Raw genomic sequence first — 18540 nt, forward strand, 5'->3', positions numbered from 1 at the left:
TCAGTTCTTTGACATTGAACTCATGCATAACACACTATAACATATGCCTCAATGAAGTTTATCTAACACATGTATTTTCTCCATAAGGCTTGTTACAAACTTCTTGTGCTTAGGAATACTAGAAAACATTATCTTCGTGGGCCATTTTAAACAGTAAAATCATTAGAAAAACACACAAAAATGTGGAAAATGTGGCACTAAGTAGACTGCAAATGGACACTTAACAGTATAAAAGCTGAAACAAGAAGGCAGAATGTCATTTTGTTTAACCTTAGCTGAGAACATGCCTATTGAGCAACTCAAAAGTTTTCACCGTTCTGTGCATGACCATGAATAAGGAAGAAAATGATGTGAGTACTGATTTTGGAGTTACAAAAGATTTTGTCTTACTCTAGTGTATGGTGTAAGCCAGTAGTCTAGTTTCATTTTTTTTTTTTTTTTGCAAGTACTAGTCCAATTCTCCCAACGTAATTTATTAAAGAGACTGTCTTTATCCCATTGTATGCTTTTCCTTCCTTTGTTAAATATCAATTGACCATAAAGACATGGGTTTATTTCAGGGCTCTCCATCCTGTTCCATTGATCTCTGTGTTTGTTCTTATGCTAATACCAGACTGTTTTGATTATAGTGGTCTTGTAGTATAGTTTGATATTAGGTATTGGGATCCCTCCTACTTTGTTCTTCTTTCTCAAAATTGCTGAAGCTATTTGGGGTCTTTTTTGATTCCATGTAAATTTTTTAAATATTTATTCTAAATCTATAAAATATGCCATTGGTATTTTAATAGGAATTGTATTGAATTTATAGATTGTTTTGGGTATTATGGACATTTTAATGATATTAATCCTTCCAATTCATGAACATGGTATATCCTTCCATTTATTTCTATCTTCCTCAATGCCTTTTGACCCAGTGATTCCACTGCTGGAAATATACCCAAAGAATCCTGAAACACCAATTCAAAAGACTTTATGCACCCTCATGTTCATAGCAGCACAATTTACAATAGCCAAGTGTTGGAAGCAACCTAATTACCCATCAGTAAATGAGTGGATCGAAAAACTATGGTACATTTACACAATGGAATACTACACAACAGAAAGAAAGAAGGAATTCCTACCTTTTGCAACAGCATGGATTAAACTGGGGACTATTATGCTAAGTGAAAAAAGCCATTCTGTGAAAGACAAATGCCATAGGATCTCAATGAACAAAATACGCTGATGAGCAAAACAGAACCAGAGGCATGGAATCATGGAACAGACTGACAGCTGTAAGAGGAGAGGTGGAGGAGGGGACTGACTGAAAGGAGGTAACAGGATTAGTGAAAGAACATATACGAAGGACCCATGGACATGGACAACAGTATAGGGCTTGACTATAAAAATGGGGGGGATGAGCTGGGTGAAAGGGGGTAAAGAGGGAAAATTCAGGACATCTGTAATAGCATAAACAATAAAATTTTTAAAGATTTTATTTATTCATCTTTAGAGGGGAAGGGAAGGAGAGAAGGAGAAAAATATCAATGCATGGTTGCTTCTCATGAGTCCCCTGCTGGGAACTGGCCTACAACCCAGGCATGTGCCCTGACTGGGAATCGAACCGCAATCGTGTGGTTCGCAGGCCCGTGCTCAAACCACTGAGCTACACCAGCCAGGGCAATAAAATATTTTTATAAATAAAAAAATAAAATGTCCATGTAAAAAATTTTGCAAGTAGGTGAATTCCTGAACAGATTATTAGTTACAAAAAATTTTAGCAATTAGGTTCATTCCTGAGCAATTCAATCTTTGAATAACATGGATTGACTCTGTGTTGCCTTTTGCCATCATGTTGCTTACAATCTGTGGGGAACATGGGTGTTAAGAAATTACAAGTATAATGAAGAGCCCTAAGAGGGAAGAGGTAAAGATACTGCAAATATATCCAACAAGGCAATCTCGACTGGTGTGAAGATTCAAGGACTGATCCCAAGAGGACCAAGAGGACATTTGTAAGCTAAGGCCTGACACCCAAGGGGGATTCTGGGTAGAGGAATCATGGTGAAATATGGATCTCAGGGTGAGAGAAAGTGCTTTTTTTCTAGTTCACAATGATTAAAGAGCATAAAATAGGAAAGAGGGAATGGGGGAAATGAGACTTCAGAGGTGATATTTTGATGTGCCTTATTAGCCTTGGTACAGAGTTTGGAGTTGCCTTTAAGGCATTTGAAAGTCAGTAAAAAAGTTTAAGTGTGGAGGGGTATGAGGTGGGGAGGGGATTTTATCAATTTTGCTTTTTGGAAGCTCTCTCAGTATTGCAGGATTGAAGGTGGTGCAAAGAGCGGTGCTGGGAACTCAGAGGATATTTCACTGGCTCAGATAAGAGGTGGGGTAGTCTAGGATGGGGGTGATGGTCTAGGCCTAGAGAGAAGGGTGTGGATTTGTGAGGACTGATTAAAGAAGAAAAAGACAAGTGATTCAGTGATGGTTCCCACGTTTGTGGCTTGACCTCGTGGTGCTCAGGTTGGAAAGGCAGGGGTTTGTTTTGTTTTTTGGAGTGGGGAAGGGTGGTATTTGGTGTTAGAACACATAATTTGGATGAAGTGCCCACAGGCATTTAAATGGAGACATCCGAGGTGGATATATGGGTTTTCAGTTCAGGAAAGAACCCCAAGGATGCATGTGTAGACTTGGAAGTCATCTGTAGCTGAAGTCAAGAATGTGAAAGAGCAAGGGATGAGGAGGAAGTGGGCACTGCCCCAGTGTTCTGGGTGTGGGCAGGAGAAACAACATTGGCAGAGGAATCTGAAAACAGATGGTTGGACAGAAATGCCCTCCCCTGATGTATGATGGTGGCTGTGTGATGTCCGCTAATTATTTCCCAAATTATAGAAATTAACTTTTTTTTTTTTCCCTGGCTGGTGTAGCTCAGTGGATTGAGGGTGGGCCTGTGAACCAAAGGATTGTGGTTCAATTCCCAGTGAGAGCACATGCCTGGGTTGCAGGCCAGTTCCCAGCAGGGGACGCACAAAAGGCAACCATATATTGATATTTCTCTCCCTCTCTCCTTCCCTTCCCCTCTAAAGCTAAATAAATAAAATCTTTTTTTAAAAAAGAAATTAACATATCAGGCAGTTTGTATAAACTTATTTTGTATAAGCCTCAAAATAACCATTTTAAGTAGATATTATTTCCATTACAGACTTTTAAAACTGAGGTTCAAAGATGTTGGACCTCATAAGCTGGATTGTAGCCCTTAGGGACACAGGGGTCATGTTTTAGCAAACTTAGTGATTGTTATACATCATAAATCTGATAATCTCATCCCACACCCCTCAAACCCTTCCATCACTGTCCCTGCCCCTAGATAAAACCCAAACCCACACTTGGTTTCCAAGCCCTTCATGGTGTGCCCTGGGCCTCCCTGTCAATTTCCCTGTCACTTTCCCTGCCTTGAACCCCCTTCTTCAACCCCCGAGCACACACCAACCCTATGCCAGTGCTCTCCATGGGAGATAATAATCAAAATCCTGACAGTCATTCTTTGAAAATGTGATTCATTAAGTCTGGGGTGGGGCCTACAAAAAACATTTTTATTTCTAAAAACCGCCGGTCAGTCTGAACTTCAGCCAGTATTGGGAGCACTGCTTATACATTAGTCCTTCAAGTTTCATGTCCTCAAATGAGCTGCTCGTACATGTCTCCTGCCCTTTGTGTCTACTTTCCTATTAGCTTGGGAATTCCTACACATCCTCAGCTACTACCTAACGTACCAATTTCTTTAGGGAGCCTTTCCTGAACCTCGAGTCTGAGTTAAGCTGCTCCTACCTGTTTCTTCCATATTATAATAGCACTCACCACTCTGTGCATAGTGGCTTGCTTCTTTGCCTTTGTCTTGAACTGTGAGTTTCAAAGTGCAAAAACTCTCTGTTATTCACTGTTGTACGCCCAATGCCTATGCCATTTTCTGGCAGCAAGTCTATATGCTCAATTAACACTCACTGACCTTGATTACATGTAATTTCACAAATATAAGAGGAAACTGTCACTGAGAACATAGCAAAACAAACTAAACTTCTAGTAAATGGTGAAGGAGGGACAAAGTCAGGTTCTCCCCAAGTGTAACGGCAAAGCATCTTTTCCCACAACTCGTTGCCTCTCCCAATTGCTCTGGGAAATGATGTCAGCAATATTGTTGACCTTGCTCTCAATGTCAAATATAAATATACTTTTGATGGGACATACTTCCAAATTCTGTTATATTAATAAAATTATTTAACTGCCATTTTCTGAAATTCTATAATAAGGCTTTTATGTAATATAAAATTATTATACCTTCAAATGTTTTCTACATTGTCACCTTATTATACTTTATGTATTAGTATGCAATCAAATCAAAAAATATAAATATGAACTTATTAATCTTTAGTCAAATATCCAACATAATTTAATCCAAATTATCCTTTGAGATAGTAAGTATTGGTAGTTCTGTACAGGTAATAGTTCCATAAGGAAAAACTTATAAAAATGAATATGTAAAAAGAAAAATGATAAGTGGCAGAATATTTGAATCCAGATGTGCCTGATCCCAAAGCCACTCTACGACATCACAATTATGTGAATCCTAACAACACACTTGGCTAAATGAGGGTGATGAAGGGGTAAATTCAAAAGCAAAAACAACGCCTCTTAGAATATCAGGGAACTTCAAAAGTATCACACAAAAGATCAATTTTTCTGAGAGAGGTTATATATGTCAATAATCTAATTTCTTAATTAAAAAATTTCAGAACGATTTTTTTTTCAAGAAAAACTAGAGGAATTTTAAAAAGATGGTGGCATAGTTTAAAAAGATTAAATTACAGATGACATTCAATATTACTTTGTCTTCATTTCAGGTATATGGCATAAAAGTTAGACAATCATTTACTTTTACAAATTGATTCCCCTGATATTTCAAGTACCTGCCTGGTACCGTACAGAATTTACAATATTATTGGCTATATTTCTCATCCTATACTTTTATATACCTGTACTGTTTTGTAACTACCAATTTGTACTTCTTATATCCTTCACCTTTCCACCAACACCCCCAATCCCCTCTGCTCTGACAATTATCAGTTTGTTCTCTGTATCTGTGAGTCTGTTTTTATGTTTTTAAGAGCTCAATTTTTATTGTATTTTCCATTTCCATTTATCCCCCTCAACCCTCTTCCACCTCCACCCACCACACCCTGTCCCCCAACACAATCATTGCACAGTCCTTCTGCCTGTGAGTTCTTTTGCTCTGTCCTCCCACCCCCACCCCAAGAGCTGTCAGCCACTTCTTTCTCTGAGTGTGTCTCTGTTTCACTTGTTAGTTCAGTTTGCTCATCAGATTCCACATATGAGTGAAATCATTTGGTATTTATCTTTCTCTGACTGGCTTATTTCATTTAGTATAGTGCTCACCAGGTCTATCCATTCTGTGGCAAAGGGTAAAAGTTTCTTCTTTTTTATGGCTGACTAGTATTGCATTCTGTAAATATACCAGGGCTGTTGTATCCACTCATCTACTCATAGACACTTGAGGTTCTTCCAAATCTTGGCTATCATAAATAATGCTGCAATGAACATAGAGCTACATAGATTCTTTTAAATTAGTGTTCTGGGTTTCTTTGGATAAATTCCCAGAAATGGTATCCTTGGGTCATAAGGCAGTTGCATTTTAATTTTTCAGGTAACTCCACACTGCTTTCCACAGTGGCTGCACAGTCTGCATTCCCACCAACAGTGTATGAGTGTTCCCTTTTTTCTACATCCTTGCCAACACTTTTGTTTAATTTACTGATGATAGCCATTCTGACATGGGTGAGATGATATCCTTTTGTAGTGTTAATTTACATTTCTCTGATGATTAGTAACATTGAGCAACTTTTTGTCTATTGGTCATTTGTATATACTCTTCGGAGAAGTGACTACTCAGGTCCATTGCCCATTTATTTTAATTGGATTATTTGGGGAGTTTTTTGATGTTAGCTTTATAAGTTCTTTAAACTTTTGGATATTTGAGATGTATCAGTGAATATGTCCTCCCATTCAGTGGGTTGTCATTTCACTTGGTTGATGGTTTCCTTTGCTGTGCAAAGGCGTTTTTAGTTTGATGTCCCATTTATATATTCCTTCGTTCCCCTTGCCTAGGGAGCTGTTATCAGAAAAAATATATAGCTATAGGAAATATTTGGGATTTTACTGACCATGTTTACTTCTAAGATTTTTATGGTTTTGAGTCTAACAAAGGATTGCGGTTCGATTCCCAGTCAGGGCACATGCCTGGGTTGCAGGCCAGTTCCCAGCAGGGGATGCACAATTTAAGTCTTTAGTCAATTTTTAGTTTATTCTTGTGTGTGGAATAAGAAGGATGTCTAATTTCATATTTTTGCATGCATCTGTCCAATTTTCCCAACAAAATTTAGTGAATAAACTATCTTTATTCCATTGTATGTTTTTGTATACTTTGCCAAGTATTAAATGACTATAAAGGTATGGATTTATTTCTTGTCTCTATTCTGTTCCATTTATATATATGTCTTTTTTTATCCCAGTACCAAGCTGTTTTGATTATTATGGCCTTAAAGTATCATTTGATATTACAGAGCATGAGTCCTCCAACTTCATTCTTCTTCCTGAAGATTGCTTTTGCTATTTAGGGTCTTCTGTGGTTCCATGTAAATTTTTAGAATATTTCTTCTACTTCTGTGAAATACACCATTGGTATTTTGATCGGAATTGCCTTGAATCTGTAGATTGCTTTGGGTAGAATGGCCTTTTTAATGATGCTAATTTTTCCTGTGTTCCATGAACACGGTGTTTCATAAACACAGTAATGCTTCTCCTTATTTGTATCTTCAGTTTCTTTCTTAAGTGTCTTATAATTTTCCAAGTACAGGTCTTTTACATTCTTGGTTAAATTTATTCCTAGGTATTTTATTCCTTTTGAAGCAATTGTGAATGGCACTATTTTCTTTTTCTTTTTTATAAAGATTTTATTTATTTGTCTTTTAGAGAGGAAGGGAAAGAGAGAAGGAGAGAAATATCAATGTATGGTTGCCTCTCATGAGTTCCCTGCCAGGAACTGGCCTGCAACCCAGGCATGTGGCCTGACTGGGAATTGAACCGCGATTGTGTGGTTCGCAGGCCCGCGCTCAGTCCACTGAGCTACACCAGCCAGGCCTATTTTCTTAATTTTACTCTCTGGTAATTCATTATTGGTGTATACAAATGCAACTAATTTCTGGATGTTAGGTTTGTATTCTGCTACTTTACAGAAGTCATTTATCAGTTCCAGTAGTTTCTTTGTGGAATCTTTAGGGTTCTCTATATACAGTATCATTTCATCTACAAGTAATGATAGTTTTACTTCTTTCTTTCCAATTTGGATGCCTTTTATTTCTTCTTTTTGTCTGATTGCTGTGGCTAGAACTTCCAGTACTATGTTAAATAAGAGTGGTGAAAGCAGACATCCCTGTCTTGTTCCCAATTTTAACTGGAATAAACTGGTAGTTTTTGTCCACTGATTATGATATTAACTGTGGGTTTGTCATATGTGGCCTTTATTACAATGGGGTGTGTTCCTTCCGTTCCCACTTTGCTGAGTTTTGACCACAAATGGGTGCTGGATTTTATCAAAAGCTTTTTTTATATATCTATTGATATTATCATGTGGTTTTTATCCTTCATTTGCTTATGTGGTGTATCACGTTTATTGGTTTGCAAATATTGTACCAAGTTTGCATCCCTGAAATAAATCCCACTTGATCACTGTCTTTTTGATGTATTGCTGAAATAAATTTGCTAATATTTCCCTGAAAATTTTTAGCATCTATGGTTATTAGTTACATTGGCATACAATTTTTTTCTCTTTGTAGTGTCTTTATGTGGTTTTTGGAATTAGAATAATGCTGGCTTTATATAATAAGGTTGGAAGCCTTCCCTCCTCTTGAATTTTTTGGAATAATTTGAGAAGGAGAGATGTTAGCTTTTCTTTAAATGTGTGGTAAAATTCACCTGTGAAGTCCTCCAGTCCGGGGCTTTTGTTTGTTGGGAATTTTTTTTATTATTGTTTTAATTTCAGTAGATGTAATCTGTCTGTCCATCTGCTGATTCTTCCTGATTTAGTTTTTGAAGACTGTATGTTTCTAGGAATACATCCATTTCATCCAGATTGCTAATTTGTTGGTATATGGTCGTTTGTAATATTTTCTTAACAAAGCTTTGTATATTTTGGTGTCAGTTTTTACTTCTTGTCTTTCATTTCTGATTTTATTCATTTGGGTCCTCTCACTTTTTTTTTTTGATGAGTCTGGATAAAGATTTGTGAATCTTGTTTATGTTTTCAAAGAACCAGCTCTTAGATTCACTGATCTTTTGCATTGTTTTTTGGATTCTATTTTATTTCTGCTCTAATCTTTATTCCTTCCTTCTACTCACTTTGGAATTTCTTTGTTCTTTTCAGGTTCTTTTATGTGTAAAGTTAGATTATTTATTTGAGCTTTTTCTTGTTTCTTGTAATAGACCTGTAATGCTATGAATTTCCCTCTTAGGACTGCTTTCCTTGTGTCCCACAGATTTTAGGATTGCTGAGTTCTCATTTGCATTTGTTTCAAGGTATCTTTTGATTTCTTCCTTGATCTCATTGTTACCCCATTCACTGTTTAATAGTGTGTTATTTAGTTTCCATGTTTTTCTGTATTTTTCAGATTTCTTCTTGTGATTGATTTCTAGTTTCACACTATCTGGTCAAAGAAGATGCTTGATATGATTTCAATCTTCTTAAATTTATTGAGACTTGTTTTCTGTCCTACCATGTTGTCTATCCTAGAAAACGTTACATGTATACTTGGAAAGAATGTACATTCTGCTGCTTTTGGGTGAAATGCTCTGAAGATATCAATTAAATTTATTTGATCACATATGTCATTTTAGGCCATCAACTCCTTGTTGATTTTCTGTCTGGAAGATCTGTCAGGATGTCAATGGGGTGTTAAAACCCCCTACTGTGATTGTATTTCTGTCAATCTCTCCTTCTTTGTCCATCAAGGTTTGTTTTACATATTTAGGTGCTCCTATGGTGGGTACATAAATGTTGCATACCATAAATGGGTAGAGAAAAGCACATTAACATTTGTCCTAATACTGGTTTGGTGGTAACAAACTCCTTTAGCTTTTTCTTGTCTAGTAAGCTCCTTACTTCTCCTTCAATTTTAAATAATAGGGGAGGGATTTAGAGGAACATATATAAAGGATACATGAATAACAACTGAGAAGGGTGGAAATGGGAGGGAGCGGGGGAGCACAGGGTTGGGATGGGATGGGAGTAATAGACAGAAAACTGTACTTGAAAAATAATTAAATTAAAAAATATATATTTAATAAATAAATAAATAATAGCCTTTCTGTTTAAAGTAGCTTTGGTTGTAGGTCCTTGCTTTTCATCACTTTGAATATGTCTTGCCAATCCTTTCTGGCCTGAAATATTTATTGAGAAATCTTATGACAGTCTTACAGGTGCTTCCTTGTAGGCACCTAAGTGCCTTTCTCTTACAACTTTTAAGATTCTCTCTTTGTATTTAACCTTTGCCATTTTAATTATGATGTGTCTTGTGTGGGTCTCTTTGGGTCCATCTTATCTGGGACTCTGTGCTTCCTGGACTTGTGTGTCTTTTCCTTCAAGTTAGGGGAGTTTTCAGTTATTATCTCTTCAAATAGTTTCTCGATTCCTTGCTTTCTCTCTTCTCCTTCTGTAACTCCTATGATAAATGTTATTATGCTTCATATTGTCCCAAAGTTACCTTAAACTGTCTTCATTTTTAAAATTCTTTTTTCTTTTTGATACTCTAAGTGTTTTTCCCCTATTTTGTCTTCTGGTTTGTGATTATATACTTTGCTTCATCTAACATAGTGTTCATTCCTTCTGGTATGTTGTTATTTTATATATTGCATTTTTATTTCTGACTGGTCATTTTTATAGTGTCTACATCTTTTTACATGTTTTTGGTCATTTTTATAATCCATACTTTGAACTCTATATCTAATGAATTGCTTGTCTTCATTTCATTTAGCTCTTCTAGAGAATTATCTTGTTCTTTCATCTGTGGCCTATTCCTTTGTCTTCCCTTTTTGTATGCCTCTTTGTGCTTGTTTCTAGTGTTAGGAAGAGCTGTAAAATCTCTGTGCAGACCTATATCAGATGCTGCCTGTGGCAGGTCCTGGACAACCTGTTTGGAGGTATCAGTGATCCACAGATTGTGGTTCCCTCTGCTGTGCTGTGGAGCATGCTGAAAGTACCAAACTATATACTAAGACTGGGTTTTACCAGCAGCAGGCCTGGAGGAGTACCAGCTAATGTCTGAAAGCACTCAGAAATCTGCCTCTGTTTACAGACTGCCTGTTAGGCTTAGTCACTGAAAGCGCTCTGGATATACTCCTCAGCAGAGCTTAAGCTCCACAGGGTGGGGCTAGATGTATTTCTGCAGGTGTGACTATCCCTTCCCTTCAGGTGGATGCCATGTGGAAGGAAGTGTTCTTTCCTTGGGGAGGAAAATCGATTTTATTGTTTTTTCTTTCCAAGAATCAGCCTTTTACTTTTTATTGTTTTTTTCTGCTTTTATTTTCATTACTTTCTTCTAGTAACTATTACTTCCTTCTTCTGTTTATTTAGAGATTTACTTGCCCTCTTTCCCTAAGTTTTAAAAATGAAAACTTAGATATTCCTTCTTTAACTTAGGTCTTTAATGCTATGAATTTTCCTCTAGGCAGTGTTGTGGATGTATCCCACAATGCTTAATATGTTGTGTTTTCATTTTCATTCAATTCAAAATATTTTCTAATTTTCCTTGTAACTTCTTTTTTTTTTTTTTGGTTCATGGTTATTTAGAAGCATAATTTTAAATTTCAAAACACTTGAGAATTTCCCAGCCATCTTTCGGCTATTGAGCTGTAGTTTAATTTTATTACAGTTAAAGAATTTGCATGATTTGAAGTTTTATGATTTCTTGAAGTTTGTCCCATGGCTCAGAATATAGCCCAGTTTTGTGAATGTCCCAAATGCAGTTTAAAAGAATATGCATCCTGCTGTTGTGGATGGAATGTTTAATAATTCCCAGTTATACTTAAGTTGATTGTTTGCATCGTTTAGCTCTTCTATATCCTCACTTATCTTCTATTTTTTTCCATTGACTGCAAAGAAGGGAGTGTTGAAGTTTCCAGCCATAATTGTGGATTTTTCTGTTTCTCCTTTCAGCTCTACCAGTTTTTGCTTCATAAATTTTGCAGCCCCATTTTTAAGCAATCACAGAGGTTTCGTGTGAAAATAGAATAAAGCAAACCCTACAGGCAAGTAAAAGCGGTAGAATTTTATATTCAGTCCTCTTTAAAAAGTAACTTTAAAGGCAGAATCATCTTCATGCATAGACCATGTAGGCATAGTTTCTTTTGTTCTGCCCTTTAGATGAACGTGGCAGTTCTGGGGTTTTAGTTAAAAACCCTACAGGATTACAGACTGAATGGGCGATTTCAGAAATATGTAAGGATACATTCAACTCTGACTTTTTTCTTATGTACTTACTTCAGAGCCCAACCTCCTACAAAAATGTATCTTCGGGTTATTTTCTTTCTCCTTTATTCTATTTGGGAATATTCAAATCAAAGGTTACTTTCTCAGCCAAACTTTTATGAATAGTTTTTTCCCTGTTTGATATATTGAGATGCTGTATTTCTTTAATCATGTCTCTATCATGGCACCTGAAATTCTTTTGTATTTGACATATCTAAGAGCTTCCTTCTAAGTATAACTTAACCGTCTCTTTCTCCATCACTTGTTTTTTGTGTGTGTGTTTTTAAATTTATTTTTCAATTACAGTGGCATATAATATTATATTAGTTTCAGGTGTAAAACATAGTGGTTAGACAGTTATATACCTAGTGAAATGATCACTCCAATAAATCTAGTACCCATCTGACACCATTTATAGTTATTATAATATTATTGACTATATTTTCTATGCTATACTTTACATGACTATTTTTATAACTGGCAATGTGTACTTCTTAATCTCTTTCACTTTTTCTAATCAGTCCCCCAATCCCCTACCCATCTGGCAACCATCAGCTTGTTCTCTAATAGATGTTTAAAATAGTAGCTTAAATAATACCTCCCCACTGCTTTCTCCCCGACTCCCTTTCTCATTGTATACTTGTATTAGTCACTCCCTTCCCTCTGTATCCTTGTAGATGTTTTTCTCCAATATCCATGTCCCCATTCCCCTGTGCACTCCAAGCCTCGATTTTGTTTGAGTGTCTATCTCACACACATGTATCAGGAGACAGTGCCTCTCCACCCCAGAGGTCATCCTTGACTGGCCTAAGCCTATTCTAAACGTCTCATTCCCTCTGTCAATGATTTGCTCAGGAGTAGGCTCACTCCTGAGCAAAGTATGGCTCAATTATGGCCAGTGAGTTCTGGGATAATGTCTCCTAGGAATCTTCTGGAAAAGCTTTTCTATTTATAATAAGAAATAATCAGAGGTCACACCGAGACTGGCAGAACAGAAAGGCGAAAAATAGCCTGGGTCCTTGATGACATTGTTGAGCTGCTAAGTCAACTAATACTAAAATCTAACTTGGCCATTTAATACCAAGCCATTTTTCATTATATTGTGATTATTTTCTTATCCATCCTTTTTCCAATAATTTGTGAGTTCTTCCATAAGGAACCCTGGTCTTGTTCTTTGACTCTCTCTGGGAATATAGTCTAGTGTCTGTCACTCAATGGACTATCAATAAATGTTTGTTGAATTATGAAAAAATAAAAGAAATTAGGGGACTGTAACGTTAAATACTTAACTATAATCACAAGCACTAAAAAGAAAAGAGCATTAATAGACAGAAAACTGTACTTGAAAAATAATTTTTAAAAAAGAGCATTTGTGATGTAAGATGGAATATAAATTGGTATGATCAAGTCAGTCTCACAGTTTCAGGACTTCCTAATTCTCTTGCTGCTTTATCAGTAGACACAGTAAATCACAGAATTGGGACAATACTGGGAAAAATAACGAAAGTGATCACATCTGCCTGTGATCCAAGAACTTCCTAAGGTGCATGGTATGATACACAGGGAGCCAAAGTCTCAATGAGATCATGGGCAAGGCCTTGTGATTTTTACAGTCTGTGGGACAGGGAAATGGTAGGACTCAAGCCTACAGACCTCTCCAAAGTTTGTTTATTTGTTTTGAAGGTGAGACTTCTTTTTTCTTTCTTTTTTTCTTTTTCAGTTTAAATATTTTAAACATATGACATCGTGCCTCACATAGTTTTTATGGAAAGGGAGACAGTATATTTGAGGGTGGAAAAAGTAACTACTCTGCCAAAACTGTATTTCATTAACGCCAGGCAACTGGGCAAATTCACCACATTTTCCACCTTCTCACATGTCTTAAAGACTAGTCTTCGCCAATTTCACCACTGGTACAATATGGGTTATACACAATTAAAATTTTCATCTGTAAGAGAAAAACCCTTACTACTACTAGTAATAACAACAGAGGTCTAATTTTTTTGCAGTTTACAAAGGACTTCCATACATATCTCATCTTGTCCCCCACAGGTCTGCCTGGAGAAGGCATGAGATCCCATTTTATAGACAGGAAGGCTCAAGGCTTATGAATAGTTGCTGACAAAACTAAAAGCTGTATATTTCCTGATTTCTTATTTAGTGTCTTTTTACTATACATTTCAGGCTTAAACTTATTGGAAGCAACAATTATATTTATCAGATTACACCTAATTTATAAATAGTGAGAAGAATCTTCACAACTTAAGAGGATTACAATTCTAAAAATGATGGACCTATTTTTCCAATGACATTTCTAAGACGAACAAGAATAATAATTGAAAAAATAGAGCATGAAACACCTTCATACTGCTATTAAAGTAAAGCTTGAATGCTTGAATACAAGGAAAAGATGTCAAGTTCAAATTAAACAAAATTAGGTCAAATACAAAAATAAGATGAAGAATATGGAGTAGCAAAACAGTTTGATTAAAATTCAATTAATAATGCCCTGGCTGGCGTAGCTCAGTGGATTGAGCATGGGTCTGCAGACCACACGATCGCGGTTCGATTCCCAGTCAGGGCACATGCCTGGGTTGCAGGCCAGTTCCCAGCAGGGGACACATGAGAGGCAACCATACATTGATGTTTCTCTCCCTCTCTCCTTCCCTCCCCCTCTAAAGATACATAAAATCTTTAAAAAAATCAACTAATAAGAAAATATTACTTAAAGATTAATGAGTAGAATAGAAAACTGGATGTTTTGGCATACAGCAATTAAACTAATGGGTATGAAACTCCCTCTCTTGCCTCCAGCAAGAACTGGCAGTTTCTGGTGAGGTGAGAATCATGAGTTCCATCCAGAAGGTATCCAGCCATGTAAAATATAAAAATAGAGACATTTACTGAATATAGAAGATACAAGAAACACTGCAAGTAGGACAATGACACCTCAGAACCCTCAAAGTAGGCACTTTGGGACCTCACACAGTTCTCCAAGCATCTCTTCCACTGTTCAAAATACTTGGCAAATCCTTTGTTGGAATTGCCATCAGTTGCCCCATGATATTTTGCTGAATTTCATCGATGGTCTGAAATCTCTTCCCTTTCAAAGGTGATTGGAGTTTTCAGAAAATCCAGAAGTCACAGGGCACCAAATCTGGGCTGTATGGGGCTGAGTCGCCTGGGTGATTTGATGTTTCACCAGAAAACTCTGTTAGAGACCTGATGCATGAGTGGGCATGTTGTTGTGGTAAAGCTACTAATCACCAGTTGCCCAGAGCTACAGCTTTCTGAATCACTTAAATAGTTTCCGTGGAAGAAGGTTCAAGCTTAACACAAATTTGCATATAGATTCATTATTCTACTCATGCAGTCATTTTGAATGTGACGGCCACACAGTACACATGCTCACTCAACAGCAACTACTACCCCCACTGACTAGTACAGTGAAGTCATCATTGTTCACTCATGCACATTCCAGTCCACTCTCCTTGGCTGCCAGGTTACATCAATGTCCTGCAAACTGCTCTCATTATATTAACAATAGCTGGACATTTTCTGGACAGAACTTGTATGTAATACAACTTTAAAGCACATATAAGCAACTGCAACGTGACTTAAGGCAAAAATTTTTATCCTGTAAGTCTATAAAAATCCTGCTTTATGCCACGTAAGACCATACAATGCATAATATAGTAGATGGAAGAGAATTTCAAATAGCACATGGCATATAAAAATTTCAAAAATACTACATTCACATTAGAATAGAATATCAAGAAACCAAAACTACAAAGTCAAATCTTATTCTAAAAGTGTATTCAATAAGTTAAACGTTTTTAAAATTCTAAATACAACCTATATTCAGGGTGGGTTAAAAGTAGGTTTACAGTTGTGAGTACACAAAACAGAGTTTATTTTTGTATTATTTATTAATCCTTATATTATTTTCCATAGAAACAACTGTAAATGTACTTTTGCCCCACACTGTATACTCAAGGGAAACAATCGTACTGCTCTATCACCATTAGATCCTTGTTCTGTTCCTAGTAAATAAGTCCTGCAGCTTTAAATAAATAAATCTATATATATGTATCTGATTTAGAATTACTTCACACTTTCCAATGTAGTTCTTCAAACATCAAAATTAGAACATCAATTATTACCCCTTTTCTTCTGAACTGAAAACATAAATTTCAGGTAAAATAAATGATACAGTCTTCATATTCTAACATAGCAGAAAATGCATTATACTTGAGTGTACCTTTATCCAATTAAATCATAAGAAATATAAGGAAAATAAAACTAACAATCAAGCAAGATATAACCAGAGACATTGAAATTAAGAACAAACTGACAGTAACCAGAGGAGAGATGGAAGGGGGGGAATGGGGTGGGGAGAGGGGGAAGGGTTTTCAGAAACATCTGTAAAGGACACATGGTCACAAGCAAGGGGGAGGGATCAAGGTGGGAGGTGGGGCAGCTGGGGTAGGGGGAGTGGTAGGGGGAAAATGGAGACAACTGTACTTGAACAACAATAAAAAAAGGTTTAAAACAGTTATTTGAATTTAATCCCAGCAGTGGAATTGCTGGGTCAAAAGGCAGGTCCATTTATAGTTTTCTGAGAAAATTCCATACTGTTTTCCACAGTGGTTGTACCAGTCTGCAATCCCACCAACAACAGATTAGGGTCCCCTCTTCTCCACAACCTCTCCAACACTTGTTGGTTGTTGCTTTGCTTATTATGATGGCCATTCTGACCTGTGTAAAGTGCTATCTCGTTGTGGTTTTAATTTGCATCTCTCGGATAGCTAGTGATATTGAGAATCTTTTCATGTGTCTCTGGATCTTCAATCCAAAGGAACCTATGCACCCCAATGTTCACAGCAGCACAATTTACAATAGCCGAGAGCTGGAAGCAACCTAGGTGCCCATCAGTAAATGAATGGATCAAAAAATTGTGATCACATATACACAATTCTATGCAAGAAAAAGAAAGAAGGAGCTCCTACCCTTTGCAAGAGCATGGAAAGCATTATGCTAAGCAAAGTAAGTGAGGCGGTGAAAGACAAATACCATGTGATCTCACCTTTAACAGGAAGCTAAACAACAAAACAGACAAGCAAGCAAAATATAACCAAAGACACTGAAATAGAGAGCAGGGGGACAGTGACCAGAGGGGAGAGGGGAGGAAATTTCAGGAGAAAAGGGGAAGGATTCACAGGAACTAGTATAAAGGACACATGGAGAACAACTAAGGGGGGTGGAAAATGGAGGGAGGTGAGGAGCACGGGGGGGCCGCTGGGATGGGAGTAAAAGACAGAAAAGTGTCTTTTGAACAATAATTTAAAAAATTGAAAAATAATACCTCCTAAAAAATAATTGAAAACTGTACAATAATTGAATTGTACAATTCAATTTTGAATTGAACAATAATTAAATTAAAAAATTTTTTAAAAGGTATTTGAAAACAATTAAAAATTAGTAATATCAATATTATTTTAAAGCCATCTATTATTTGTTATAATTGATTTTGTTTTGTTGAATTGAGTTGACCTTGTTGCAAAAATATAAAACAGTATACTAAAAAAAAAGAAATATAACAAAAATAAATTTAATTTTTTCCACTTCCCTAGCCTAATTTAAGATAATTTTCTTAAAAATTACAGGCAATGGTGATTTTTCCATTTTACTATGTCTTGTATTGATGCAGCTTTAGTTGCAATGTTCTGTTAATCAGGAGGCCTAACCTGTGAGGCACTACTGTGTATCCAGAGGCTCATAGAGTTAATTACATGGCATTTTTGAGCAATAATTCATTTAAATGAAGTTTGTAATAAGTACAGGTGCTAAGCAAATTTGTCATATCATAAGACCTATTATTTATACATATGCATTTAAATGTATATACATTTTAATTTTTTTAATAATTTTTTATTTAATTCTTGTTCAAGTACAGGTTTCTGTCTTATATTCCCAACCCTGCCCGCCCCCCGCCCCATGCTCCCCGCCTCCCTCCCCTTTCCACCCCCCACCCTTAGTTATTGTCCATGTGCCCTTTATACTTGTTCATGGAAGTCCATCCCCTTTTCCCCTATGATTCTCTCCCCTCTCCCTCTGGACCCTGTCAGCCTGTTCCGTAATTGAGTGTCATTGGTCATATTTTGCTTGCTTCTTTGTTTTGTTTAGATCCCTGTTAACGGTGATATCATATGGTATTTGTCTTTCACCGCCTGGCTTATTTCGCTCAGCATAATGCTTTCCAGTTTTAAATTTTAAAGTATTATATATTTAAATATTTTTCTCACTGGTAATGAAAACCCACAGATTAAGATAAGTAAAGCAATTTCTTGTTAAGATCTAGTCATTTGCATCTGAAGAGCACACTGCACGGATCAGGCTGAGAACAACACTTGAAACCATAAAATGACAGAAAAAATATGAAACTATATGAAATAGTATATTTATAAAAATAAAAGAGTCTTCAATTATGAAGAGATTGTTTTGCAAAGCTTATTTGTTGGGTCTGCTACATCACATTTTTTCTGTAAATCAGTGGTTAGCTTCCCAGTTCAGCAGATAAGTCTATTCGACTCATAATTAACCTGAAATATAACATCATACTAACTGTAACCAATCTTCCTTTGCACAAATGTTCTCATATTTGGAGCCAGGTATATGGTTCACTTTATCTCATGCGATGTGTACCTATCACTAATCTTCATATGAAGCAGTTTTCATAGGTCTCATTTAGAATTTATCAAAGTTTCTCTTAAAACGTGCCCAAAGACTAACACAGAATTCCAGATTTGGTCTGACTAGGGCAGAGTGTAGTGGAATTGTTATATTCTGTGAGCTAGAAACAGCATTTCTGCTAATGGGGCTGACTGCAAGCACTATTTCAGCAGTCATGTTACCCTATTTGTTCACATTGAGCTTTGAATCAGCCAAAATCAGTATCTTTTACA

At 36.5% G+C, this 18540-nt stretch overlaps 1 protein-coding gene across 2 annotated transcripts in view; it reads right to left on the bottom strand.

Moving 5' to 3' along the window:
* Nucleotides 1–18540, bottom strand: part of ODAD2 (outer dynein arm docking complex subunit 2) — a 177998-nt gene that overhangs the window by 41202 nt on the left and 118256 nt on the right. The window lies entirely within an intron of this gene.

The sequence above is a fragment of the Sturnira hondurensis genome, unplaced genomic scaffold (genome assembly GCF_014824575.4).
Source record: "Sturnira hondurensis isolate 20B ecotype Veracruz unplaced genomic scaffold, ASM1482457v3 Scaffold0022910, whole genome shotgun sequence".
In the NCBI taxonomy this organism is placed as follows: domain Eukaryota; kingdom Metazoa; phylum Chordata; class Mammalia; order Chiroptera; family Phyllostomidae; genus Sturnira; species Sturnira hondurensis.